The sequence below is a fragment of the Mustela lutreola genome, chromosome X (genome assembly GCF_030435805.1).
Source record: "Mustela lutreola isolate mMusLut2 chromosome X, mMusLut2.pri, whole genome shotgun sequence".
Lineage (NCBI taxonomy): Eukaryota > Metazoa > Chordata > Mammalia > Carnivora > Mustelidae > Mustela > Mustela lutreola.
Window position 1 is genome coordinate 54,573,526 of NC_081308.1, and position 26,909 is coordinate 54,600,434.

General features: G+C 40.7%; 2 non-coding genes across 2 annotated transcripts; one reads left to right on the forward strand and one right to left on the reverse strand.

Annotated features, from left to right (window-relative positions):
* The first annotated feature begins 285 nt into the window (after positions 1-285).
* On the forward strand, positions 286-392 carry LOC131822312 (U6 spliceosomal RNA). Its single transcript, XR_009350190.1, has one exon. It is a non-coding gene; the product is annotated as a U6 spliceosomal RNA (small nuclear RNA).
* Positions 393-26,152: 25,760 nt separating this feature from the next.
* Positions 26,153-26,259, reverse strand: LOC131822313 (U6 spliceosomal RNA). The gene has a single exon (XR_009350191.1). It is a non-coding gene; the product is annotated as a U6 spliceosomal RNA (small nuclear RNA).
* Positions 26,260-26,909: the final 650 nt, after the last annotated feature.

A 26,909-nucleotide genomic window follows, 5' to 3' on the forward strand; every position in this document is an offset into this window, starting at 1 on the left:
CACTGAGCCACCCAGGCGCCCCTAACTTTGGATTTTTGATAGGAATAGAATTTACAGATGGTTTCCGGTAGTATGGACATTTTAACAATGTTAATTCTTACCGTTCATAAATATGGGCTATCTTTCCATTTGTATCTCCTTCAATTTCTTTATCAATGTCATAGTTTATGGGGTACAGATCTTTCATCTTCTTAGTTAAAACTTTTCCTAAGTATTTTATTATTTTTGATGCTATTGTGAATTAGATTGTTTTTCATCATTAGAGTGTAAAAATGCTCCTGTCTTGTGCTTACTTTGGCAGCACATATACTAAAATTGGAATGATGCAGAGAAGATTAGCGTGATCACTGAACAAGGATGACATGAAAAACTGGGAAGCATTCCACATTAAAAACAAAACAAAACAAAACAAAATTCTTGTCTTTTATATATTGATCTTGTATTTGGCAGCTTTACTAAATTTGTTTATTCAAATATTTTTGTGACGTTTTTAGGATTTTTTTACATGTAAGTTCATGTTATCCAAAAAAGGAAAATTTTATTTCTCCTTTTTTTTTTTTGGAGTCTTTTATTTCTTTGTGCTCCTTGTTTCTCTGGCTAGGACATCCAGTACTATGTCAAATGAGAGTAGTGAAAGTGGACACACTTGTCTTGTTTCTGATCTTTAAGGTGAAAACTTTCAAACTTTTTTGATTGAATATGAGATTAGCTCTGGGCTTGCAAAATGTGTTTTTTAATTGATTTTTTAAAATTTTTTATAAACATATAATGTGTTTTTATCCCTAGGAGTACAGGTCTGTGAATCACCAGGTTTACACATTTCACAGCACTCACCATAGCACATACCCTCCCCAATGTCCATACCCCCACCCTCCTCTCCCAACACACCTCCCCCCAGCAGCCCTCAGTCTGTTTTGTGAGATTCAGTGTTTTATGGTTTGTGTCCCTCCCAATCCCATCTTCTTTTATTTTTCTTTTCGTACCCCCCAAACTGCCTATGTTGCATCTCCACTTCATCGTATCAGGGAGATCATATGATAGTTGTCTTTCTCAGATTGGTTTATTTCGCCAAGCATAATACCCTCTAGTTCCATCCACGTCATCACAAATAGCAAGATTTCATTTCTTTTGCTGGCTGCATAGTATTCCATTGTACATATATACCACATCTTATTTATTGATTCATCTGTGGAAGGACGCTTAGGTTCTTTCCATAGTTTAACTATTGTGGACATTGCTGCTATAAACATTTGGGTGCATGTCCCCCTTCAGAATGCCACGTTTGTATATTTAGGGTATATACCCAGTAATACAATCACTGGGTCATAGGGTAGTTCTATTTTCAGCTTTTTGAGGAACCTCCACGCTGTTTTCCAGAGTGGTTGCACCAGCTTGCATTCCCACGTACAGTGTAGGAGGGTTCCCCTTTCTCCACATCCTCGCCAGCATCTGCCATTGACTGACTTGTTCATTTTAGCCATTCTGAAAGGTGTGAGGTGGTATCTTATTGTGGTTTTGATTAGTATTTCCCTGATGCCGAGTGATGTGGAGCATATTTTCATGTGTCTGTTGGCCATTTGGATTTATTCTTTGCAGAAATGTCTGTTCATGTCTTCTGTCCATTTCTTCATTGGATTATTTGTTCTGAGGGTGCTGAGTTTGATAAGCTCTTTATAGATTTGGGATACTGGCCCTTTATCTGGTATGTCATTTGTAAATATCTTCTCCCATTCTGACAGTTATCTTTTGGCTTTGTTAACTGTTTCCTTTGCTGTGCAAAAGCTTTTTGATCTGATGAAATCCCAATAGTTCATTTTTGCCCTTGCTACCCTTGCCTTTGGCGATGTTCCTAGGAAGAAGTTGCTGCTGCTGAGGTCAAAGAGGTTGCTACCTGTTCTCTCCTCAAGGATTTTGATGGATTCCTTTCTCACATTATGCTTCTTCATCCATTTCCAGTCTATTTTCATGTATGGTGTAAGGAAATGGTCCAATTTCATTTTTCTGCATGTGGCTGTTCCATTTTCCCAACACCTTTTGTTGAAGAGGCTGTCTTTTCTCCATTGGACATTCCTTCCTGTTTTGTTGAAGATTAGTTGACCATAGAGTTGAGGGTGTATTTCTGGGCTCTCTATTCTGTTACATTGATCTATGTCTGTTTTTGTGACAGTTCCCTACTATCTTGATGATGACAACTTTGTAATAGAGCTTGAAGTCTGGAATTGTGATGCCAACAACCTTGGCTTTCTTTTTCAATATTCCTCTGGCTACTCGAGATATTTTCTGGTTCCATATAAATTTTAGGATTATTTGCCCCATTTCTTTAAAAAAAAAAAAAGGATGGGATTTTGATAGGGATTGCATTAAATGTGTAGATTGCTTTAGGTAGCATAGACATTTTCACAATATTTGTTCTTCCAATACAGGAGCATGGAACATTTTTCCATTTCTTTGTGTCTTCTTCGATTTTTTTCATGAGTGCTTTAGAGTTTTCTGAGTATAGATTCTTTGTCTCTTTGGTTAGGTTTATACCTAGGTATCTTAGGGTTTTGGGTGCAACTGTAAATGGGATTCACTCCTTAATTTCTATTTCTTCTGTCTTATTGGTATAAAAAAAATGCAACCAATTTCTGTGCATTGATTTTATATCCTGACACTTTACAGAATTCCTATACAAGTTAGAGCAGATTTTGAGTGGAGTCATTTAAGTTTTCCACATACAGTATCATATCATCTGCAAACAGTGATAGTTTGAATTCTCTTTTGCCAATTTGGCAAAATTTCCATGCCTTTAATTTCTTTTTGTTGTCTGATTGCTGAGGCTAGGACTTCTAGTACGATTTTGAATAGCAGTGTCATGATAACGGACATCCCTGCTGTGTTCCTGACCTCAGCGGAAAAGTATTCAGTTTTTCTCCATTGAGAATGGTATTTACAGTGGGTTTTTCATAGATGGCTTTGATAATATTGATAATATGTGCCTTCTATCCCTACACTTTGAAGAGTTTTAATCAGGAAGGGATACTGCACTTTGTCAAATGCTTTTTCAGCATCTATGGAGAGTATCAGATGGCTCTTGTTCTTTCTTTTATTAATGTGTTGTATCACATTGATTGATTTGCAGAAGTTGAACCAACCTTGTAGCCCTGGAATAATTCCCACTTGGTCGTGGTGAATAATCCATTTAATGTACTATTGAATCCGATTGGCTAGTATTTTGGTGAGAATTTTTGCATCTGTGTTCATCAAGGATATTGGTCTGTAGTTCTCTTTTTTGATGGGATCCTTGTCTGGTTTTGGGTTCAAGGTGATGCTGGCCTCAGAAAAAAAGAGTTTGGAAATTTTCCTTCCATTTCTATTTTTTGGGAACAGTTTCAGGAGAATAGGAATTAATTCTTCTTTAAATGTTTGGTAGAATTCCCCTGGGAAGCCATCTGGCCCGGGGCTTTTGTTTGTTTGGAGATTTTTGATGACTGTTTCAATCTCCGTACTGGTTATGTGTCTGTTCAGGTTTTCTATTTCTTCCTGGTTCAGTTGTGGTAGTTTATATGTCTCTAGGAATGTACCTATTTCTTCCAGATTGTTGAATTTGTTGGCGTAGAGTTGCTCATAGTATGTTCTTATAAGTGTTTGTATTTCTTTGATGTTGGTTGTGATCTATCTTCTTTCAATCATGATTTTATTTATTTGAGTCCTTTCTCTTTTCTTTTTGATAAGTCTGGAAAGGGGTTTATCAATATTATTAATTCTTTCAAAGAACCACCTCCTAGTTTTGTTGATTTGTCCTATTGTTTTTTTTTTTGTTGTTGTTGTTGGTGGTTTTTTTTTTGTTTCTATTTCATTGATTTCTGCCATGATCTTTATTATTCCTCTTCTCCTGCTGGGTTTAGGCTTTCTTTGTTGTTCTTTATGCAACTCCTTTAGGAGTAGGGTTATGTTGTGTATTTGAGATCTTTCTTATTTCTTGAGAAAGGCTTGTACAGCTTTATATTTTCCTCTCAGGACTGCCTTTGCTGTATCCCACAGATTTTGAACACTTTTGTTTTCATTATCATTTGTTTCCATGAATTTTTTCAATTCTTCTTTAATTTCCTGGTTGACCAATTCATTTTTTAGAAGGATGCGGTTTAGTCTCCATGTATTTGTGTTCTTTCCAAATTTCCTCTTGTGATTGAGTTCTAGTTTCAGAGCATTGTGGTCTGAGAATATGCAGGGGATGATCCCAATCTTTTGATAATGGTTGAGATCTGATTCATGACCCAGGATGTGGTCTATTCTGGAGAATGTTCCATGTGCACTAGAGAAGAATGTGTATCTGTTATTTTGGGATGGAATGTGTTGAATATACCTGTGATGTCCATCTTGTCCAGTGTGTCATTTAAGGCCTTTTTCCTTGTTGATCTGTTGCTTGGATGATCTGTCCATTTCAATGAGGGGAGTGTTAAATTCCCCTACTATTATTTTATTATTGTCGATGTGTTTCTTTGATTTTGTTATTAATTGGTTTATTTAGTTGGCTGCTCCCATGTTAAGGACATAGATATTTAAAATTGTTAGGTCTTCTTGTTGGACAGACCCTTTGAGTATGATAATGTGTCCTTCCTCATCTCTTATTATAGTCTTTGGCTTAAAATCTAATTGATCTGATATAAGGATTGATACCCCAGCTTTCTTCTGATGGCCATTAGCATGGTACATTGTTTTCCACCCCCTCTCTTTAAATCTGGGGGTGTCTTCGGGTCTATGATGAGTTTCTTGGGCAGCATATTGACGGGTTTTGCTTTTTATCCATTCTGATACCCTGTGTCTTTTGATTGGTGCCTTTAGGCCATTTACATTCAGGGTAACTATTGAGAGATATGAATTTAGTGGCATTGTATTGCCTATAATATGACTGTTACTGTATATTGTTTCTGTTCCTTTCTGATCTACTACTTTTAGGCTCTCTCTTTGCTTAGAGGACTCCTTTCAATATTTCCTTTAGAGTTGGTTTGGTGTTTGCAAATTCTTTCAGCTTTTGTTTGTCCTGGTAGCTTTTTAATCTCTCCTTCTATTTTCAATGATAGCCTAGCTGTATATAGTATTCTTGGCTGCATGTTTTACTCACTTAACACTCTGAAGTTATCATGCCAGGTCTTTCTGGCCTGCCAGGTCTCTGTGGATATGTCTGCTGCCAATCAAATGTTTTTACTGTTGTACAGTTCTTCTCCCAGGCTGCTTTCAGGGTTTTCTCTTTGTCGTTAACAGTTGTAAATTTTACTATCAGGTTACGGGGTGTGGACCTATTTTTATTGATTTTGAGGGTCATTCTTTGCATCTCCTGGATTTTGATGTTTGTTCCCTTTGCCATATTAGGGAAATTCTCTACAAAAATTCTCTCCAATATACCTTCTGCTCCCCTCTCTCTTTCTTCTTCTTCTGGCATCCCAATTATTCTAATGTTTTGTCGTCTTATGGTCTCACTTATCTCTCAAATTCTCTCCTCATGGTCCAGTATTTGTTTGTCTCTCTTTTGCTCAGCTTTTTATTCTCCATCATTTGGTCTTCTGTATCACTAATTCTTTTGCCTCATTTATCCTAGCAGTAAGAACTTCCATTTTTTATTGCACCTCATTAATAGCTCTTTTGATTTCAACTTGGTTAGATTTTAGTTCTTTTATTTCTCTAGAAAGGGCTTTTATCTCTCTGGAGAGGGTTTCTCTAATATCTTCCATGCCGTTTTCGAGCCCAGATAGAACCCTGAGAGTTGTCATTCTGAACTCTAGTTCTGTCATATTACCAATGTCTGTTTTGATTAGGTCCCTAGCCTTTGGTACTGCCTCTTGTTCTTTTTCTTGTGATGAGTTTTACCACCTTGTCATTTTGAGCAGATAAGAATATATAAAGGAGCAAATAAAATGCTAAAAGGGTGGCAAAGACCCCAGGAAAATGTTCTTTAACCAAATTGGAAGAGACCCCAAGTTGTGGGAGAACGAAAGGGGATAAAAAAGAAGTTCTAGGGAAAAAAAAGGTTAAAAAAAAAGAAAACAAGGAAAAAATATTACCAAAGAAAAAAAATTATATATATACTAGACTTGTGACTAGAACAGGGTCATTCACTTAATTTTGGGAGTATTTTGGTCTCTTAGAAGAAACTACCTCCCAGGATTTTAAAGGATGAAAAACATATAAGGGTAGGCACAATGATGGGATGGAATGAACCTATAAAAATGAGTTAAAAAAATTAACTTCTAAAAAATAAGTTGATAGAGCAAGTTGGTTGGGACTATAAAGAAAAATAAACTGGAGAGAATTTGCTCAGGCTGGACACTAGAACAATCTTGGAGCTAGATTTAGGGTATATTTTGATCTATTAGGAGAAGTTATACCCCAAATTATTTAGAAGAAAAAACCCTATGTGTAAAAAAATATATAGTTAGATACAATGGAGGATAAAATATGACTATAGTAATGAAGGTTCAAAATAGTTTATTTTTTTGTAAGCTATTTAAAAAATAAACTCGTTAAAAAATCATTGAAAGACAAATGGGTAAAAGTTAAAAAAAAGTAGCAGAAGAAAAAAGAAAAAATATATAACTGCAAGACTAAAGAATCATTGGGAGAAAGCCATGAATTCCTTGTTTTGCTTTCTCCTCCTCTGGAATTCCACTGTTCTCCTTAGTAAGTGAAGTTGATCTTGGCTGGGTTTCTTGTTGGTCTTCTGGGGAAGGAGCCTTTTGTATTGATTCTCAAGTGTCTTTGCCCGAATGGGTTTATCCTGCCCTTACCTAGGGTAGGGCTAAGTAATCCGTGAACTTTTGTTCCCTGAAGGCTTTCCGTAGAGTTCTGGATGATGGAATGATAATGGCGGTCTCACAATCCGGCCCAGAGGAGTGGACAACTCAGGGCCCCACTCCTCAATGCACCCTCAAAGAAAAGTGCTTAATCACACCCATCTTCCCGGCCTCTGGCCATGCTTGGAGAAAAGCACTCTGTCATTCGCACTTGGAGAAATGTCCTTGGTCATTCTCATCTCCCTGGCCTCTGGCCGTGCTTGCAGAAAAGGGCTCAATTACTCCTGTCTCCCTGGCCCTTGGCCATGTTCCAAGCTCACCCTGCCTATTCCTGGTTCAAAGTAACCCTGGGTTGAGAGCTCACTCCTCAGCTTTGTCTCTGTAGCCGGCTTCCCCACTCTAATACCTGTGAATTCTGTGACATTCAGATACCCCTGGTCCTTCTGTGACCCTGAGGGACCTGGGGCTATGCTGACCCCACTTGGGCTTCACTCTGATTTAGCCTCTGGGGTGATATCCTTCAGTGGATCAAATTTAAAAAGTCCTGATTTTGTGCTCCATTGCTCCACAGCTTGCCGGGAGCTGGTCCCTCCCCCCGCAGTCTACCTTCCCTTTCTTTGGGTTCACTTTTCCGCCGGTTCTACCTTTCAGAAAGTGATCAATTTTCTCTTTCTAGAATTGTTGCTCTCCTTCTCTTTGATCTCCCATTGGACTTGTAGGTGTTTGCAATGGTTAGATAAGCTATCTACTGATCTCCTGCTACCTGATGTCGTCTCAGCCTGCTACTTCTCGGCCAATTTGAATCCTTCCACGGAATATGTGGTTTTCATTGTATTGATGTGTATTCTTTCTGTACCCAGTTTGGTGAGTATTTTTATTATGAAAGGGTGTTGAATTTTGCCAAATGCCTTTTCTGCATATATTGAATTGATCATATGAGATTTCATTGATCATTCTATTAATATAATGCATCACATTTACTGATATGTGCTGGTGAATTCAGTTTTGTAGCATTTTGTAGAGAATTTTTACATTTTTTATTTATCAGGGATATGATCCAGTAGTTCTTTTTGTTGCTGATTTGTAAAGTGCCTCGGAGTATTTCAACCACTTCAACTTTTGGGAAGGGTTTTACAAGTGTTTGTATTATTTCTTCTTAAAATGTTTGGTAGAATTCACTGTGGACATCATCTGATTCTGGACTTTTATTTGTTAGAAGGTTTTTATTACGGATTCAATCTCCTTATTCCTAATTGGTCTGTTCACATTTTTTATGTCCTTATGATTCAGTCTTGATAGGTTGTATGTGCCTAGGAATTTGTCCATTTCCTCTAGGCTTTTGATTTGCTGGCATTTAACTGTCTGTTATCTTTTATATTTCTGTGGTATCTGTTATAATGTCTCCTTTTACATTTCTGATTTTATTGAGTCTTCTCTCTTTTTTCTGAGTTAGTCTAGCTGTCTTTTTTTATTTATCATTACCAAGTCTAATTTTATTTACCATTTTAAAAAACTTTCTAATTTTGTAATTCTATATTTCATTTATTTCTGCCCTAATTTTTATTTTTTTCATTGCTTTTGCTGCTTTTAAGTTTACTTTGTTCTTTCTGTACTTTTTTTGAGCTGTTATATTGTTCTTTATTTGAAATCTTTTTTTAATACATTTATAGCTATAAAATTTCCTTTTATAACTGCTTTGCTGCTTCTCATAATTTTTTGGTATATATTTTTTTATTTTCCTCAAGATGTATTTTTATTCCCACTTTGTCTTCTTTTTTTGATTTTTTGTTTGTTTAAAAATGTGTATGTCTGTGTATTTTTAAATTTTCCAAATTTCCTTCTGTATTGATTTCTAGCTTCATATTATTTTGGCTGGAAATATACTCGATATGCTTTCGATATTATTGATTTTGGGGGGACTCTTGTTTTGTGGTTTAAAATGTGATCTATCCTAGACAATTTTCCACGTGTGTTTGAGAAGAATATTTATTATGATACTATTGGATGGAATATCCTGTAAATATATTAGTTTCATTTGACATAGTTCTTGTTTGTTTGTTTGTTTTGTTTTGTTTGTTTGTTTGGTTGAGAGAGAGCAGGGCGGAGAGAATGAGCAAGGGGTAAGGGCAGAGACAGAGGGAGAAGATTCCCTCCTGAACTGGGAGCCCAATGTGGGATTCTATCTCAGGACCCTGGGATCACGACCTGAGCCAAAGGCAAAGGCTTAACTGACTGAGCCACCCAGGTGTCCAGGCAGTGTTTAAATTCACTATTTTCTTATTGATTTTCTGTCTGGATGATCTATCCATATGTAAGAGTGGGGTATTATTGTCCCCAGATACTATTGTATTGCTATTTATTTCTCCTTTTTGTTTTGTTAGTATTTGTTTTATATATTTATGGGGCTCAATATTAGGTACATGATATTTACAGTTACTGTATGGATGAATTGATGACACTTTTCTTATTGTATAATGACTGTGGTGATTTTTAGCTTATATAAACCCTATTTTGTCTGTTATAGTTATTGCTACCCTTGTTTTCTTTTGTTATCATTAGCTTGGAATATCTTTTTCCATCCCTTTACTCTCTGCCCATGTGTGTCCTTAAAGCTATAGTGATTCTTTTATATGCAACATATTGTTGGATCTTGTGTTTTTTGTTTGTTTTTTAAATCTATTCTAGCCTTTCTATGATTTCCAACTGGATGATTCCATTCACTTACAGTTAAAGTAATTATTTATACATAAAGACTTAACTATTGCCTTTGATTCTTTTTATATTTCCTGATTTATTTAAATTTTAGTTAATATATAGTGTAATATTAGTTTCAGGAGTAGAATTTAGTAATTTGCCATTTACATATAACATTCAATGCTCATCACAAGTGACCTCCTAATAATTATTACTGACTTAGCCCATTCCCCTGCCCATCTCCCCTCCAGAAACAATCAGTTTGTTACTTATAGTTAAGTGTATTATGGCTTGTCTTCCCCTCCCTTTTTTTAAATTTTTTTCTTTCCCGAGTGCTTATCTCTTTTGTTTCTCTGTTAATTGTTTGCTCTTTTGTAGATGCTCTGCTTTTTATTTCCTGTATTGTTCTCTTTGTAATCTGATGACTTTTTGTGGCAGTACGTTTTAACTTCTTTATCAAAATCTTTTGTGTATCTACTACATATTTTTTTATATTTACCATTAAGGTTATATAAAATATGTTAGTTATAACATTCCATTATATGTTGAAAACAACTGAACTTCAATAGTGTACAGAAAATTTATACTTCTATAACAAGAGGTTATTGATGTTTTTACATTTTGATCATTTTTATATTGTACTTTTAATAAAAAATGATTGCAGTTATAGATATTTTTAATAAGCTTGTTTTTTAACTTTTAAACTAGATTAGTAAATGATTTCTATATCACCATTACAGTATTGGAGAATCTGATTTTGACTATACATTTACCTTTAGCAATAAATAAGGAGCCATCCATGCATCCATGATGTCATCTTGATTACATCACCGTCCCCAAATCTTCAGTAAGTGTTACTTTATAGATATCTATTTTTAAAGATTTTGTTTATTTGACAGAGAGAGAGAGAGAGAGCTCAAGTTGGCAGAGTGGCATGCAGAGGAAGATCGAGAGGCAGGCTTATTACCCAGCAGTGAGCCCGATGCAGGTCTTAATCCCAGGACCCTGGGATCACAACCTGAGCCAAAGGCAGCTGCTGAACCGATTGAGTCACCCAGGGACCCCTAAATTTTACTTTAGTTGATATATGACCATTTTTTATTTCTACTAATAGACACATCAATTTTATTTCTTTTAATATTAAGGTCTTCTCCTTAACATCATTATCATCTAATCATCTAATTCTTTTTCAATTTTAAAAGTGTTGTTTACATTTGTGGTGGTAAGTATGTAATTCATGTATGTGGTGGTATGTAAGTAATTCAAATATGAATTTTAAACTCTAGATCATATGCTCCATTGTGGCAGATATTTGTCTTATTCATCCCACCCACAAAAAATTAGTACTCAATAGGTCTTTGTTGATTGAATGAATGAATTAAGTGTTCTGACACTAGCATAGCTGACCAAACCAGAGATCAAGGAGAAAATATAATGATTGTCAAATGGGTGAACCTGAGATAAAAAGACATTTTAGCTTCGTTACTTTGATATACACTCTGGATAACATTCCAACTCTGCATGGATTTTTGGAAAGCAAACAACTCCTCTCCTAAATAATAAATGTATTAATTGCCTTCCTTATGAGTCCTGACAGCAGTCAGCTTTGTGGGTTTCTGATTCCATTCCAAGAGGTTGAATGTCTGTTTGATTTATGTCATAGGCAACAGTGTCATGAGGAAAGACTTGTAGGATAAAATTTCTTAAAGATGTGAACACAGATGGCTGCCTATGGACTGTGAGGTGGGTTTTAATGAAAATGCATTGAGCAGTAAGGGAAGGGCAGCTCACAACCATAGGAAAGGTGCCCTGTGTCTTTGTTTTGTTTTGTTTTGTTTTGTTTTACAAACAGATACCATTTCCCCTCCCCATGGAAATTTTCAAATTTACTTTTCTCTAACAACCACAAATACTTGGGACATTATGAACACAATATGGGCTTTAAAGGATAAAAATAAACAAAAATTTAAGTAAATGTTAAGTGTTTATCATTATTTCAGCCATGTTTTTCTATGTTTAACTTCTCAAAGAAATTACACAGTCTGGTTTCTAAATATTATACCAAGCTGTTAAACTAATACAAAGGGTTTTATGGAATTTTCTATAACACCATCTAGATTTTCTACATTGGCTGTCACTCCTGAAAATTCTCAGTTTATAAATGTGCATGCATTGAGGCAGCATATATTTACATTATAGTAAATATTCACTTGTTATTTACCTGGTTTATTACTGTATTTTGATCCTTTCTAATTGTTCACTTTCTTCCATGTTTCCCCCTTATTTCTACAAATGTCAATCCATCACATGTTATGTAAAGTGAAACAGAAGAACAGCTGTTAGTAGAAAGGATTAATAGGTGATTTGATGTTACTCTGTGAGATATTAAGTAATAGTCAAGGTATTTCCATATCATCATTTTAATATATTTCAGTAATACAGCATAGTTGTTATGCTTTAATTAAACCTTCATTAAGTCTTTATATATATTTTTTTTTTTCCTAACTCACAAATCCGCCCTTCATGTCCCATTCAAAACCCACTCAATTTATGGAATAATTGTTTTGTCTTCCCCATACAATCTTCATTTAACTTATTGCTCTGGTGTGCTCCTTTGTCAGCACATATATTAAGTTATTGCTCTGGGTATACAAAAGGATAGGAATAGAATATTTTATAATATGATATTTTTTCCTTTCTGCACTACAGAGTCTGTGTAAGCATTCTTAGTTCAGAGATCTAAGGAGGAGGTCCAAATTGAAGAAAAACAAACAGAAAAAAAGAAAATGTTCTCAGCCATTTCTTGCAGTTTCATTTGCAGGAACCACAAAAGCAAAGATATTAAAAAATTTTTTTCTTATATTTTAAAATTAAGTTTAAATTTTTTATTGGATTATGCTCCCTTAAACTCATCTGATACCATGAATAGAAAACCAAAGCAATCCACCAAACATTCTTTCATGATGTTGCCTTTAAACATGTTGCCTTTACAAAGTTTACAGAGTAGTCTCATCTGTAGAGTAGATGAGCCTTGACTCAAAAGTGTCATCAAGGACTGTGGTGACACTTGCCTTGCCATCCGCCCCCTGTTCCTGCCATGCCAGGCTCTCCTGCTTCACAACTGTTTCCCGACTGCAAAGCCAATGGCTCCTTCTCTTCTCCCGGGGCGGCGTGCTGTGCCTTCCCCAGACATGCTAGTGGGGAGTGCAGTCACAGACGTGTCCCTTTCCTTAAGGCTCTTTCCACGGGCTTAACCACGCTTCACTCCCAGGCAGAGGGGATGCCCGGGCTAAGATGATTTCGCTCCATACAGGTTTCTCCCACGATGCTCCAGAGACTATGTTCAGGCAAGCAGCATCAGCATCCCCCAGAACCGACACTGATTTCCCAGTGAATGCTGTGCTTTCGCAGAGGGGATGCAGGAACAAAGAGGCATTTGCTCTATGCGGGTTTCTCCCACTGTGCTGTGAACACTAGGTTTAGGCAAGCAGCAACAGCAGCCCGCAGAACCGACTCTGATTTCAGAGAGACTGCCTTGCGCACGCAGAGGCTTTGGGCTTGGCGCGAACCGCACTTCGCCGCTGCTTCCTCAGGAAGGCTTTGGGTGTTCGCTCTTTCGCATCAGGGAAGAAAATCTGGGGGAGAGCTGGTGCCTCTTGGGCCTTGCTTTCATTGGCTCTATGTTGGCGCCCTGGGTTCAACCTGCCAGGCCGAACTAAGCAGACATAGCCACAACCTGCAGCAGCATGCGTGGCCTAGGATGGCACTCTATGCACACTACCATCTCCCGGTATAGGCAACACTTGGCCTTTTGCTCTGGTGCTCAGGCGGACTAGGGGACTAGGCCAGTGCCTTCCCCACAGGAGAGGAGAGGCGACAGGATCCCTGCACACTGCCTGTGCACTGGGATGGAGAGCTGTGGGGGACTTATCTCACTCCTTCCCCAGCCAGCCCGGACACCGCGAATGCTTCCACATCCTGGAGGAAGATCTTATCTGACGACCCGTTCCTTTAGGGAGCTACTTCTGTGTGTTCAGGTTATGGTCCTGGTGGCAAGCACATGTCTGAACCAGGGACATGTGGCCAAGGAGCTGCTTTCCCCTTGGGCTCAGGGGCCCAGGACAGGCATGCCTTCTGCCCAGACTCCTTCCTCACAGTGGAGCACGCGCCCCTGCCCTAGTCGTCCCCTCGGGTCTCCTTCTCAGCCATGTTTCCGTCTCTCCACACAGAGAGAGGGTGACACTTGTCTTACCACCGACCAGCCAGGCTTCCGTCTCTCCGCGCAGGGCGAGGGTGACACTTGTCTTGCCACCGCCCGCTGTTCCTGACAGGACCTGCTCTCCTGCGTGGAGACTGTTTCTGAAAACAGGGCCAACGACTCCTTCTCTTCTCCGGGGCAGCGTGCTGCACCTTCCCCAGACATGCTGCTGGGGAGCGCAGTGACAGACGAGTCCCTTTCCTTAAGGCTCTTCCCACAGGCGCAACCAAGCATCTCCCTCAGGCAGAGGGGATGCCCGGGCAAAGCCGATTTCGCTCCATGCGGGTATGTAACACTGAGCTGTGGAGACACGCTCAGGCAAGGAGCAGCCGCATCCCACAGACCCGATTCTGATTTCCTAAAGAATCCTGTGCTTTTCCAGAGGGGATGCCCTGGCAAAGAGGCTTTCGCTGTATGCGGGTTTATCCCACCTTGCTGCCAAGGCACCCAGCAAGAGCAGCCCACAGAACCGACTCTGATTTCCCAGTGACTGCTATGCTATCGCAGAGGTGTTCAGCTTGGCGAGAATGGTACTTCTCTGCGGCTTCCTCAGCAAGGCTTTGGTCGTTCGCTCTGTCGCGTCAGGGATAAAGAGCTGCGGCAGAGCTGGTGCCTCTTGGGCCTTGCTTTTCTGGGCTCCATGTTCTAGTCCTGGGTTCACCCTGCCAAGCCGAAATAAGCAGACACAGCCTCGACCCTGCAGCAGCGTGTGTGGCCTAGGATGGCACTCTGCTCACAATTTCATCTCCCGCCGTAGGCAAGACCAGCCCTTTTGCTGTGGTTTTCAGGTGGACTGGGACTAGGCCAGTGCCTTTCCAGCCGAGAGGAGATGCGACACGATCATTGCACACCGCCGCGCCCTGGAATGGGGAGTAATGGGTAACTGTCCCTCTTCCCCGGGACACTCGCTGCCTCTGCCAATGCTGCTACATCCTGCCCGTTCCTCCAGGAGCTGTTTCTGCGAGTTCAGGGCTGGGCGCCTGGTGGCAAGCCCACGTCTGCCCTATCGTCAGGTGGCCAAAGAGCTGCTGTCCCCTTTGGCCCAGGGGCCCAGGACAGGCATGTCTTCTGCCCAGACTCCTTCAGAGTGGAGCACGCGCCCCTGCCCTTCTCGTTCTCTCGTGTCTCCTTCGCAGCCAAAGTGTCTCTCAGGCAAAGAGAATGACGGGGCAACGAGGATTTCTCTCCATGCGGGTTTATTACATCGTGCTGTGGAGATTAGCTCAGGCAAGCAGCAGCCGCATCCCACAGCCCCGACTCTGATTTCCCAAAGAATGCTGTGCTTTCCCAGAGGGGATGCCCGGGCAAAGAGGCTTTCGCTCTACGAGGGTTTCTCCCACCGTGCTGCGAATACTAGGCTAAGGCAAGCAGCAACAGCAGCCAGCAGAACTGACTCTGATTTCTCAGCAAATGCTGTGCTTTCGAGAGGCTTTAGGCTTGGAGCCAACAGCACTTCGCCGCCGCTTCCTCAGCTAGGCTTTGGGTTTTCCCTCTGTCGCGTCAGGGAAGAAGTGCTGCGGGAGAGCTAATTCCTCTTTGGCTTTGCTTTCCAGGGTTCCATTTTGGAGTCGTCGGTTCAAACTGCCAAACCGAACTAAGCAAACAGAGGCACAACCCTGCAGCAGCGTGCGTGGCCTAGCATGGCACTCTATGCACACTACCATCTCCTGGCGTAGGCGAGGTTTGGCAATTTGCTCTGGTGCTCAGGTGGACTGGGGGACTAGTCCAGTGCCTTCCTCACAGTAGAGGAGAGGCGACAGGATCCCTACAGACCGCCGTGCCCTGGGATGGGGAGCAGTGGTGGACTGTCCTCACTCCTCCGGACAACACGTGCCATACGAAAGCTTCCACATCATGGAGAGAACGGCTTCTGATGGTCCTTTCTTTCAGGGAGCTACAACTGCGAGTTCAGCATAGGCGCCTGGTGGCAAGCACATGTCTGCACCAGGGACAGGTGGCCAAGGAGCTGCTGTCCCCTTGGGCCCAGGGGCCCAGGACAGGCCTCCCTTCTGCGGAGACTCCTTCTTCAGAGTGGAGCACGCGCTCCTGCCCTAGTCGTCCTCTCGTGTCACCTTAGCAGCCAGGCTCACATCTCTCCGCACAGGTAGCGGGTGAAACTTGTCTTTCCACCGACACGCTGTTCCTCACAGGTCCGGCTCTCCTGCTTCTCGACCGTTTCCGGACAATATCACCAACGGCTCCTTCTCTTGTCCCGGTGCAGCCTTCTGCACCTTCCCCAGACACGCTCCTGGGGAGCGCAGTGACAGACGTGTCCCTTTCCTTAAGGCTCTTTCTAAAGGCGCAACCACGCTTCTCTCTCAGGCAGAGGGGATGCCGGGACAAAGAGGATTTCGCTCCATACGGGTTTATTACACCGTGCTGTCGAGACCAGCTCAGGCAAGCAGTAGCAGCATCCCACATACCCGACTCTGATTTCTCAAAGAATGCTGTGCTTTCCCAGAGGGGATGCCCGGGCAAAGATGCTTTCGCTCTATGCGGGTTTCTCCCACCGTGCTGCGAAAAGCACAGCATTCTCCATAGCACGTTGTAATAAACCCTCATGGAGCGAAATCCTCTTTGCTCGGGGATCCCTTCTGTCTGAAAGAGAAGCTTGGTTGCGCCTGAGGAAACAGCCTTAAGGAAAGGGACACATCTGTCACTGCACTCCCCAGGAGCTTGTCTTGGGAAGGTGCAGCATGACGCCTCGGGAGAAGAGAAGGAGCCCTTGGCCTTATAGTCGGGAAAAGGTCGCGAAGCAGGAGAGAGTCGGCACTGTCAGGATCAGCAGGCGGGTGGCAAGACAGGTATCACCCGCTCCCTGTATGGAGAGAAGGAAGCCTGGCTGCTAAGAAGACATGAGTGAATGACTAGAGCAGACGTGTGTGCTCCACTCTAAGGAAGGAGTCTGGCAGAAGGCAGGCCTGTCCTGTGCCTCTGGGCCACGTCGGCCACCGGTCCATAAGGCAGAAATGGGCTTGCAACCAGGCGCCTGGTCCTGAACTCGCAGAAACAGCTCCTGGAGGAACGGAGAGTGAGAAGCCGTCTTCCTTCAGGATGTCGCAGCGTTGGCGGAGGCAGCGGGTGTACCGGGGAAGGAGGGACAGTTACCCATTACTCACCATCCCAGGACACGGGCGGTGTACATCGATCCTGTCGCATCTCTTCTCGGCTCGGGAAGGCACTGGCCTAGTCCCCTGTCCACATGAACGCCAGAGCAAAAGGGCAGACCTTGCCTACACCAGGAGATGGCATTGTGAGCAGTGTGCCATCCTAGGCCACACATGCTGCTGCAGGGTCGAGGCTGTGTCTGCTTATTTTGGCTTGGCAGGGTGAACCCAGGACGTGAACATGGAGCCCGGGAAAGCAAGGCTTAAGAGGCACCAGCTCTCCTGCAGCTCTTCTTCCCTGACGCGACTGAATTCTTGCTAAGGAAGCAGCAGCGAAGTGCGGTTTGCGCCAAGCTGAATAGTACTGTGAAAGCATAGCAGTCGCTGGGAAATCAGAGTCGGTTCTGTGGGCTGCTCTTGCTGCTTGCCATAGCCTAGTATTCGCAGCACGGTGGGAGAAACCCGCATACAGCAAAAGCCTCTTTGCCCAGGCATCCCCTCTGGGAAAGCACCGCATTCTTTGGGAAATCAGAGTCGGGTCTGTGGGATGCTGCTGCTGCTTACCTGAGCTAGTCTCCACAGCACGGTGTAATAAACCCGCAAGGAGCAAAATCTTCTTTGCCCGGGGATAACCTCTGCCTGAGAGAGAAGCGTGGTTATGCCTGTGGAAAGAGCCTTAAGGAAAGGGACACGTCTGTCACTACGCTTCCCAGGAGCATAACTGGGGAGGTGCAGCACGCTTCCCCGGGAGAAGAGTAGGAGCCGTGGGCCTTGTTTTCGGAAACGGTCTCCAAGTAGGAGAGCCGGTCCTGTCAGGAAAAGTGGGCAGTTACAAGACAAGTGTCACCCACTCCCTGTGCAGAGAGAGGTATGCCTGGCTGTTAAGGAGGCAGGAGGGGACGACTAGGGCAGGGGTTCGTGCTCCACTGTGAGGCAGAAGTCTGGGCAGAAGGCCTGCCTGTCCTGGGCCCCTGAGCCCAAGGCGAAAGCAGCTCCTTGGCCACCTGTCCCTGGTGCAGACATGTGCTTGACACCAGGCGCGTACCCTGAACTCGCAGAAGTAGCTCCCTGAAAGAACGGGCCGTCAGATGTCTTCTTCCACCAGGAAGTGGAAGCGTTCGCGGAACACGCGGTGTCCGTGGAAGGAGTGGGGTCAGTCCGTCACTGCTCCTCAACCGAGTGCACGGGCGGTGTGTCGAGATCCTGTCAGCTCTCCTCTCCTGTGGAGAAAGCACTGGCCTAGTCCGCGAGTCCGCCTCAGCACAGCATTCTTTGGGAAATCAGAGTCGGGTCTGTGGGATGCTGCTGCTACTCGCCTGAGCTAGTCTCCACAGCACCGTGTAATAAACCCGCATGGAGCGAAATCTTCTTTGCCCGGGTATCCCATCTGCCTGAGAGAGAAGCGTGGTTGCTCCTGTGGAAAGACCCTTAAGGAAACAGGGACACGTCTGTCACTGCGCTCCCCAGGAGCATGACTGGGGAGGTGCAGCACGCTGCCCCGGGAGAAGAGAAGGAGCCGTTGGCCTTGTTTTCGGAAACGGTCTCCATACAGCAGAGCCGGTCTGTCAGGAACAGCGGGCAGTGGCAAGACAAGTGTCACCCGCGCCCTGTGCAGAGAGACGGAAGCCTGGCTGCTAAGGAGAGTGGAGGGAATGACTAGGGCAGGGGCATGTGCTCCACTCTGAGGAAGGAGTCTGGGCAGAAGGCATGCCTGTCCTGAGCCTCTGGGCCCAAGGGGCAAGTCGCTCCTTGGCCACCAGTCCCTGGTTCAGACATGTGCTTGCCACCAGGCCCCTACCCTGAACTCGCAGAAGTAGATCCCTGAATGAACGGGCCGTCAGATGCCATCTTCCTCCAGGATGTGGAAGCGTTCGCGGAGGCACGGGGTGTCCGGGGAAAGAGTGAGGTAAGTCCCGCACAGCTCCCCATCCCAGGGCACTGGCGGTGTGCAGGGATCCTGTCGCCTCTTCTCTCCTGTGGGGAAGGCACTGGCCTAGTCCCCGAGTCCGCCTGAGCACCAGAGCAAAAGGCCAAGCGTTGCATACACCGGGAGATGGTAGTGTGCATAGAGTGCCATCCTAGGCCACGCACGCTGCTGCAGGTTGTGGCTGTGTCTGCTTAGTTCGGCCTGGCAGGTTGAACCCAGGGTGCGAACATAGAGCCCGCGAAAGCAAGGCCCAAGAGGCACCAGCTCTCCCGCAGCTCTTCTTCCCTGATGCGACAGAGCGAACGCCCAAAGCCTTCCTGAGAAAGGAGTGGCAAAGTGCGGATCGCGCCAAGCCCAAAGCCTCTGCGCGTGCATAGCAGGCTCTGCGAAATCAGAGTCGGTTCTGCGGGCTGCTGTTGCTGCTTACCTTAACCTTGTATTCACAGCACAGTGGGAGAAACCCGCATAGAGCAAAAGCCTCTTTGATCCTGCATCCCCTCTGGGAAAGCACAGCATTCGCTGGGAAAACAGTGTTGGTTCTGTGGGATGCTGATGCTGCTTGCCTGAACATAGTCTCCGAAGCATGGTGGGAGAAACCCGTATGGAGCGAAATCCTCTTAGCCCGGGCATTCCCTCTGCCTGGGAGAGAAACGTGGTTAAGCCCGTGGAAAGAGCCTTAAGGAAAGGGACACGTCTGTGACTGCACTCCCCAGTAGCATATCTGGGGAAGGCACAGCACACCGTCCTGGGAGGAGAGAAGGAGCCCTTGGCCTTGCTGTCGGGAAACGGTCGTGAAGCAGGAGAGCCTGGCATGGCAGGAACAGCGGGCGGGTGGCAAGACAAGTGTCACCACAGTCTTTGATGACATTTTTGAATCAAGGCTCATGTACTCTACAGATGAGACTACACTGTAAAAATTTTAAAGGCAACATGTTTAAAGGCAACATCATGAAAGAATGTTTGGTGGATTGCTTGGGTTTTCTATTCATGGTATCAGATGAGTTTAAGGGAGCATAATCCAATAAAAATTTTAAACTTAATTTTAAAATATAAGAAAAAAATTTTTTAATATCTTTGCTTTTGTGGTTCCTGCAAATGAAACTACAAGAAAGGGCTGAGAACATTTTCTTTTTTTTGTTTGTTTTTCTTCAATTTGGACCTCCTCCTAGGTCTCTGATCTAAGAATGCTTACACAGACTCTGTAGTGCAGACAGGACAAAATATCATATTACAAAATATTCTATTCCTATCCTTTTGTATACCCAGAACAATAAGTTAATATATGTGCTGCCAACGGAGCACACCAGAGCAATAAGTTAAATGAAGATTGTACTGGGAAGATAAAATAGTTATTCCATAAAATGAGTGGGTTTTGAATGGGACATGAAGGGCGGACTTGTGAGTTTGGAAATATATATATATATATAAAGACTTAATGAAGGTTTAATTAAAGCATAAAAACTATGTTGTATTACTGAAATATATTAAAATGATGATATGGAAATACCTTGCCTATTAATATCTCACAGAGATATTTTAATTAAAGCATAAAAACTATGTTGTATTACTGAAATATATTAAAATGATGATATGGAAAGACCTTGCCTATTACTTAATATCTCACAGAATAACATCAAATCACCTATTAATCCTTTCTACTAACAGCTGTTCCTCTTTGTTTCACTTTACATAACATGTGATGGATTGACATTTGTAGAAATAAGGGGGAAATATGGAAGAAAGTGAACAATTAGAAAGGATCAAAATACAGTAATAAACCAGGTAAATAACCAGTGAATATTTACTATAATGTAAATATATGCTGTTTCAATTCATGCACATTTATAAACTGAGAATTTTCAGGAGTGACAGCCAATGTAGAAAATCTAGATGGTGTTATAGAAAATTCCATAAAACCCTTTGCATTGGTTTAATACAGCCTGGTATAATATTTAGAAACCAGACTCTGTAATTTCTTTGAGAAGTTAAACATAGAAAAACATGGCTGAAATAATGATAAACACTTAACATTTACTTAAATTTTTGTTTATTTTTATCCTTTAAGGCCCATATTGTGTTCATAATGTCCCAAGTATTTGTGGTTGTTAGAGAAAAGTAAATTTGAAAATTTCCATGGGGAGGGGAAATGGTATCTGTTTGTAAAACAAAACAAAACAAAACAAAAACACAGGCACCTTTCCTATGGTTGTGAGCTGCCCTTCCCTGACTGCTCAATGCATTTTCATTAACACCCACCTCACAGTCCATAGGCAGCCATCTGTGTTCCCATCTTTAAGAAATTTTATCCTACAAGTCTTTCCTCATGACACTGTTGCTTATGACATAAATCAAACAGACATTCTACCTCTTGGAATGGAATCAGAAACCCACAAAGCTGACTGCTGTCAGGACTCATAAGGAAGGCAATTAATACATTTATTATTTTTTTTAAAGATTTTATTTATTTATTTGACAGAGAGAAATCACAAGTAGATGGTGAGGCAGGCAGAGAGATAGGGGAAGCAGGCTCTCCACTGAGCAGAGAGCCCGATGCAGGACTCGATCCCAGGACTCTGAGATCATGACCTGAGCCGAAGGCTGCGGCTTAACCCACTGAGGCACCCAGGAGCCACAATACATTTATTATTTAGGAGAGGAGTTGTTTGCTTTCCAAAAATCCATGCAAAGTTGGAATATTATCCAGAGTGTATATCAAACTAACGAAGCTGAAATGTCTTTTTATCTCAGGTTCATCCATTTGACTATCATTATATTTTCTCCTTGATCTCTGGTTTGGTCAGCTATTCTAGTGTCAGAACACTTAATTCATTCATTCAATCAACAAAGACCTATTGAGTACTAATTTTTTGTGGGTGGGATGAATAAGACAAATATCTGCCACAATGGAGCATATGATCTAGAGTTTAAAATTCATATTTGAATTACTTACATACCACCACATACATGAATTACATACTTACCACCACAAATGTAAACAACACTTTTAAAATGAAAAAGAAATAGATGAATAGATGATAATGATGTTAAAGAGAAGACCTTAATATTAAAAGCAATAAAATTGATGTGTCTATTAGTAGAAATAAAAAATGGTCATATATTAACTAAAGTAAAATTTAGGGGACCCTGGGTGACTCAATCGGTTCAGCAGCTGCCTTTGGCTCAGGTCGTGATCCCAGGGTCCTGGGATTAAGACCTGCATCAGGCTCACTGCTGGGTAATAAGCCTGCCTCTAGATCTTCCTCTGCCTGCCACTCTGCCAACTTGAGCTCTCTCTCTCTCTGTCAAATAAAGAAAATCTTAAAAAAATGATAAATATAAAGTAACACTTACTGAAGATTTGGGGACGGTGATATCATCAAGATGGCAACATGGATGCATGGATGGCTCCTTATTTATTGCTAAAGGTAAATGTATAGTCAAATCCAGATTCTCCAATATTGTAATGGTGATATAAAAATCATTTACTAGTCTAGTTTAAAAGATAAAAAACAAGCTTATTAAAAATAACTATAAATGCAATCATATGTTATTAAAAGTACAATATAAAAATGATCTAAATGTAAAAACATCAATAACCTCTTGTTATAGAAGTATAAATTTTCTGTACACTATTGAAGTTCAGTTGTTTTCAACATATAATGGAATGTTATAACTAACATATTTTATTTATAATAATATAATATAATATAAAAAAATATGTAGTAGATACACAAAAGATTTTGATAATGAAGTTAAAACATACTGCCACAAAAAGTCATCAGATTACAAAGAGAACAATACAGGAAATAAAGAGCAGAGTATCTACAAAAGAGCAAACAATTAACAGAAAAACAAAACAGATAAACACTGGGGAAAGAAAAAAATTTAAAAAAAAAAAAGGGAGGGAAGGCAAGCCATAATACACTTAACCATAAGTAACAAACTGATTGTTTCTGGAGCGGAGATGGGCAGGGGAATGGGCTAAGTCAGTAAAAATTATTAGGAGGTCACTTGTGATGAGCATTGAATGTTATATGTAAATGACAAATTACTAAATTCTACTCCTGAAACTAATATTACACTATATATTAACTAAAATTTAAATAAATCAGGAAATATAAAAAGAATCAAAGGCAATAGTTAAGTCTTTACCTATCAATAATTACTTTAACTGTAAGTGAATGGAATCATCCAGTTGGAAATCATAGAAAGGCTAGAATAGATTTAAAAAACAAACAAAAAACACAAGATCCAACAATATGTTGCATATAAAAGAATCACTATAGCTTTAAGGACACACATGGGCAGAGAGTAAAGGGATGGAAAAAGATATTCCAAGCTAATGATAACAAAAGAAAACAAGGGTAGCAATAACTATAACAGACAAAATAGGGTTTATATAAGCTAAAAATCACCACAGTCATTATACAATAAGAAAAGTGCCATCAATTCATCCATACAGTAATTGTAAATATCATGTACCTAATATTGAGCCACATAAATATATAAAACAAATACTAACAAAACAAAAAGGAGAAATAAATAGCAATACAATAGTATCTGGGGACAATAATACCCCACTCTTACATATGGATAGATCATTCAGACAGAAAATCAGTAAGAAAATAGTGAATTTAAACACTATGCATGGACAACTGGGTGGCTCAGTCAGTTAAGCCTTTGCCTTTGGCTCAGGTCGTGATCCAAGGATCCTGAGATAGAATCCCACATTGGGCTCCCTGCTCAGGAGGGGATCTTCTCCCTCTGTCTCTGCCCTTACCCCTTGCTCATTCTCTCTGCCCTGCTCTCTCTCGAACAAACAAACAAACAAAACAAAACAAAACAAAAAAACAAGAACTATGTCAAATGAACCTAACATATTTACAGGATATTCCATCCAATAATATCATAATAAATATTCTTCTCAAACACACGTGGAAAATTGTCTAGGATAGATCACATTTTAAACCACAAAACAAGAGTCCCCCCAAAATCAATAATATCGAAAGCATATCGAGTATATTTCCAGCCAAAATAATATGAAGCTAGAAATCAATACAGAAGGAAATTTGGAAAATTTAAAAATACACAGACATACACATTTTTAAACAAACAAAAAATCAAAAAAAGAAGACAAAGTGGGAATAAAAATACATCTTGAGGAAAATAAAAAAATATATACCAAAAAATTATGAGAAGCAGCAAAGCAGTTATAAAAGGAAATTTTATAGCTATAAATGTATTAAAAAAAGATTTCAAATAAAGAACAATATAACAGCTCAAAAAAGTACAGAAAGAACAAAGTAAACTTAAAAGCAGCAAAAGCAATGAAAAAAATAAAAATTAGGGCAGAAATAAATGAAATATAGAATTACAAAATTAGAAAGTTTTTTAAAATGGTAAATAAAATTAGACTTGGTAATGATAAATAAAAAAAGACAGCTAGACTAACTCAGAAAAAAGAGAGAAGACTCAATAAAATCAGAAATGTAAAAGGAGACATTATAACAGATACCACAGAAATATAAAAGATAACAGACAGTTAAATGCCAGCAAATCAAAAGCCTAGAGGAAATGGACAAATTCCTAGGCACATACAACCTATCAAGACTGAATCATAAGGACATAAAAAATGTGAACAGACCAATTAGGAATAAGGAGATTGAATCCGTAATAAAAACCTTCTAACAAATAAAAGTCCAGAATCAGATGATGTCCACAGTGAATTCTACCAAACATTTTAAGAAGAAATAATACAAACACTTGTAAAACCCTTCCCAAAAGTTGAAGTGGTTGAAATACTCCGAGGCACTTTACAAATCAGCAACAAAAAGAACTACTGGATCATATCCCTGATAAATAAAAAATGTAAAAATTCTCTACAAAATGCTACAAAACTGAATTCACCAGCACATATCAGTAAATGTGATGCATTATATTAATAGAATGATCAATGAAATCTCATATGATCAATTCAATATATGCAGAAAAGGCATTTGGCAAAATTCAACACCCTTTCATAATAAAAATACTCACCAAACTGGGTACAGAAAGAATACACATCAATACAATGAAAACCACATATTCCGTGGATTTGGCCAGTATCCCAAATCTATAAAGAGCTTATCAAACTCAGCACCCTCAGAACAAATAATCCAATGAAGAAATGGACAGAAGACATGAACAGACATTTCTGCAAAGAATAAATCCAAATGGCCAACAGACACATGAAAATATGCTCCACATCACTCGGCATCAGGGAAATACTAATCAAAACCACAATAAGATACCACCTCACACCTTTCAGAATGGCTAAAATGAACAAGTCAGTCAATGGCAGATGCTGGCGAGGATGTGGAGAAAGGGGAACCCTCCTACACTGTACGTGGGAATGCAAGCTGGTGCAACCACTCTGGAAAACAGCGTGGAGGTTCCTCAAAAAGCTGAAAATAGAACTACCCTATGACCCAGTGATTGTATTACTGGGTATATACCCTAAATATACAAACGTGGCATTCTGAAGGGGGACATGCACCCAAATGTTTATAGCAGCAATGTCCACAATAGTTAAACTATGGAAAGAACCTAAGCGTCCTTCCACAGATGAATCAATAAATAAGATGTGGTATATATGTACAATGGAATACTATGCAGCCATCAAAAGAAATGAAATCTTGCTATTTGTGATGACGTGGATGGAACTAGAGGGTATTATGCTTGGCGAAATAAACCAATCTGAGAAAGACAACTATCATATGATCTCCCTGATACGATGAAGTGGAGATGCAACATAGGCAGTTTGGGGGGTACGAAAAGAAAAATAAAAGAAGATGGGATTGGGAGGGACACAAACCATAAAACACTGAATCTCACAAAACAGACTGAGGGTTGCTGGGGGGAGGTGTGTTGGGAGAGGAGGGTGGGGGTATGGACATTGGGGACGGTATGTGCTATGGTGAGTGCTGTGAAATGTGTAAACCTGGTGATTCACAGACCTGTACTCCTAGGGATAAAAACACATTATATGTTTATAAAAAATTTTAAAAAATCAATTAAAAAACACATTTTGCAAGCCCAGAGCTAATCTCATATTCAATCAAAAAAGTTTGAAAGTTTTCACCTTAAAGATCAGAAACAAGACAAGTGTGTCCACTTTCACTACTCTCATTTGACATAGTACTGGATGTCCTAGCCAGAGAAACAAGGAGCACAAAGAAATAAAAGACTCCAAAAAAAAAAAGGAGAAATAAAATTTTCCTTTTTTGGATAACATGAACTTACATGTAAAAAAATCCTAAAAACGTCACAAAAATATTTGAATAAACAAATTTAGTAAAGCTGCCAAATACAAGATCAATATATAAAAGACAAGAATTTTGTTTTGTTTTGTTTTGTTTTTAATGTGGAATGCTTCCCAGTTTTTCATGTCATCCTTGTTCAGTGATCACGCTAATCTTCTCTGCATCATTCCAATTTTAGTATATGTGCTGCCAAAGTAAGCACAAGACAGGAGCATTTTTACACTCTAATGATGAAAAACAATCTAATTCACAATAGCATCAAAAATAATAAAATACTTAGGAAAAGTTTTAACTAAGAAGATGAAAGATCTGTACCCCATAAACTATGACATTGATAAAGAAATTGAAGGAGATACAAATGGAAAGATAGCCCATATTTATGAACGGTAAGAATTAACATTGTTAAAAAGTCCATACTACCGGAAACCATCTGTAAATTCTATTCCTATCAAAAATCCAAAGTTAGGGGCGCCTGGGTGGCTCAGTGGGTTAAGCCGCTGCCTTCGGCTCAGGTCATGATCCCAGGGTCCTGGGATCGTGCCCTGCATCAGGCTCTCTGCTCAGCAGGGAGCCTGCTTCCTCCTCTCTCTCTGCCTGCCTCTCTGCCTGCTTGTCATCTCTCTCTGTCAAATAAATAAATAAAAAATCTTTAAAAAAAAATCCAATATTATTTTTTGACAGAAGTAAGTAAAGAATCCTAAAATTTATATGAGACCATAAAAGACAACAAATAATCAAAGCAGTTCTGAGAAAGAATGAAGAAGAGAAATTACACTTCTTGATTTGAAATTATACTACAAAGCCCTCAAGCTCAAAACAATAAAGTATACTGGCATAAAAACAGACCAATAA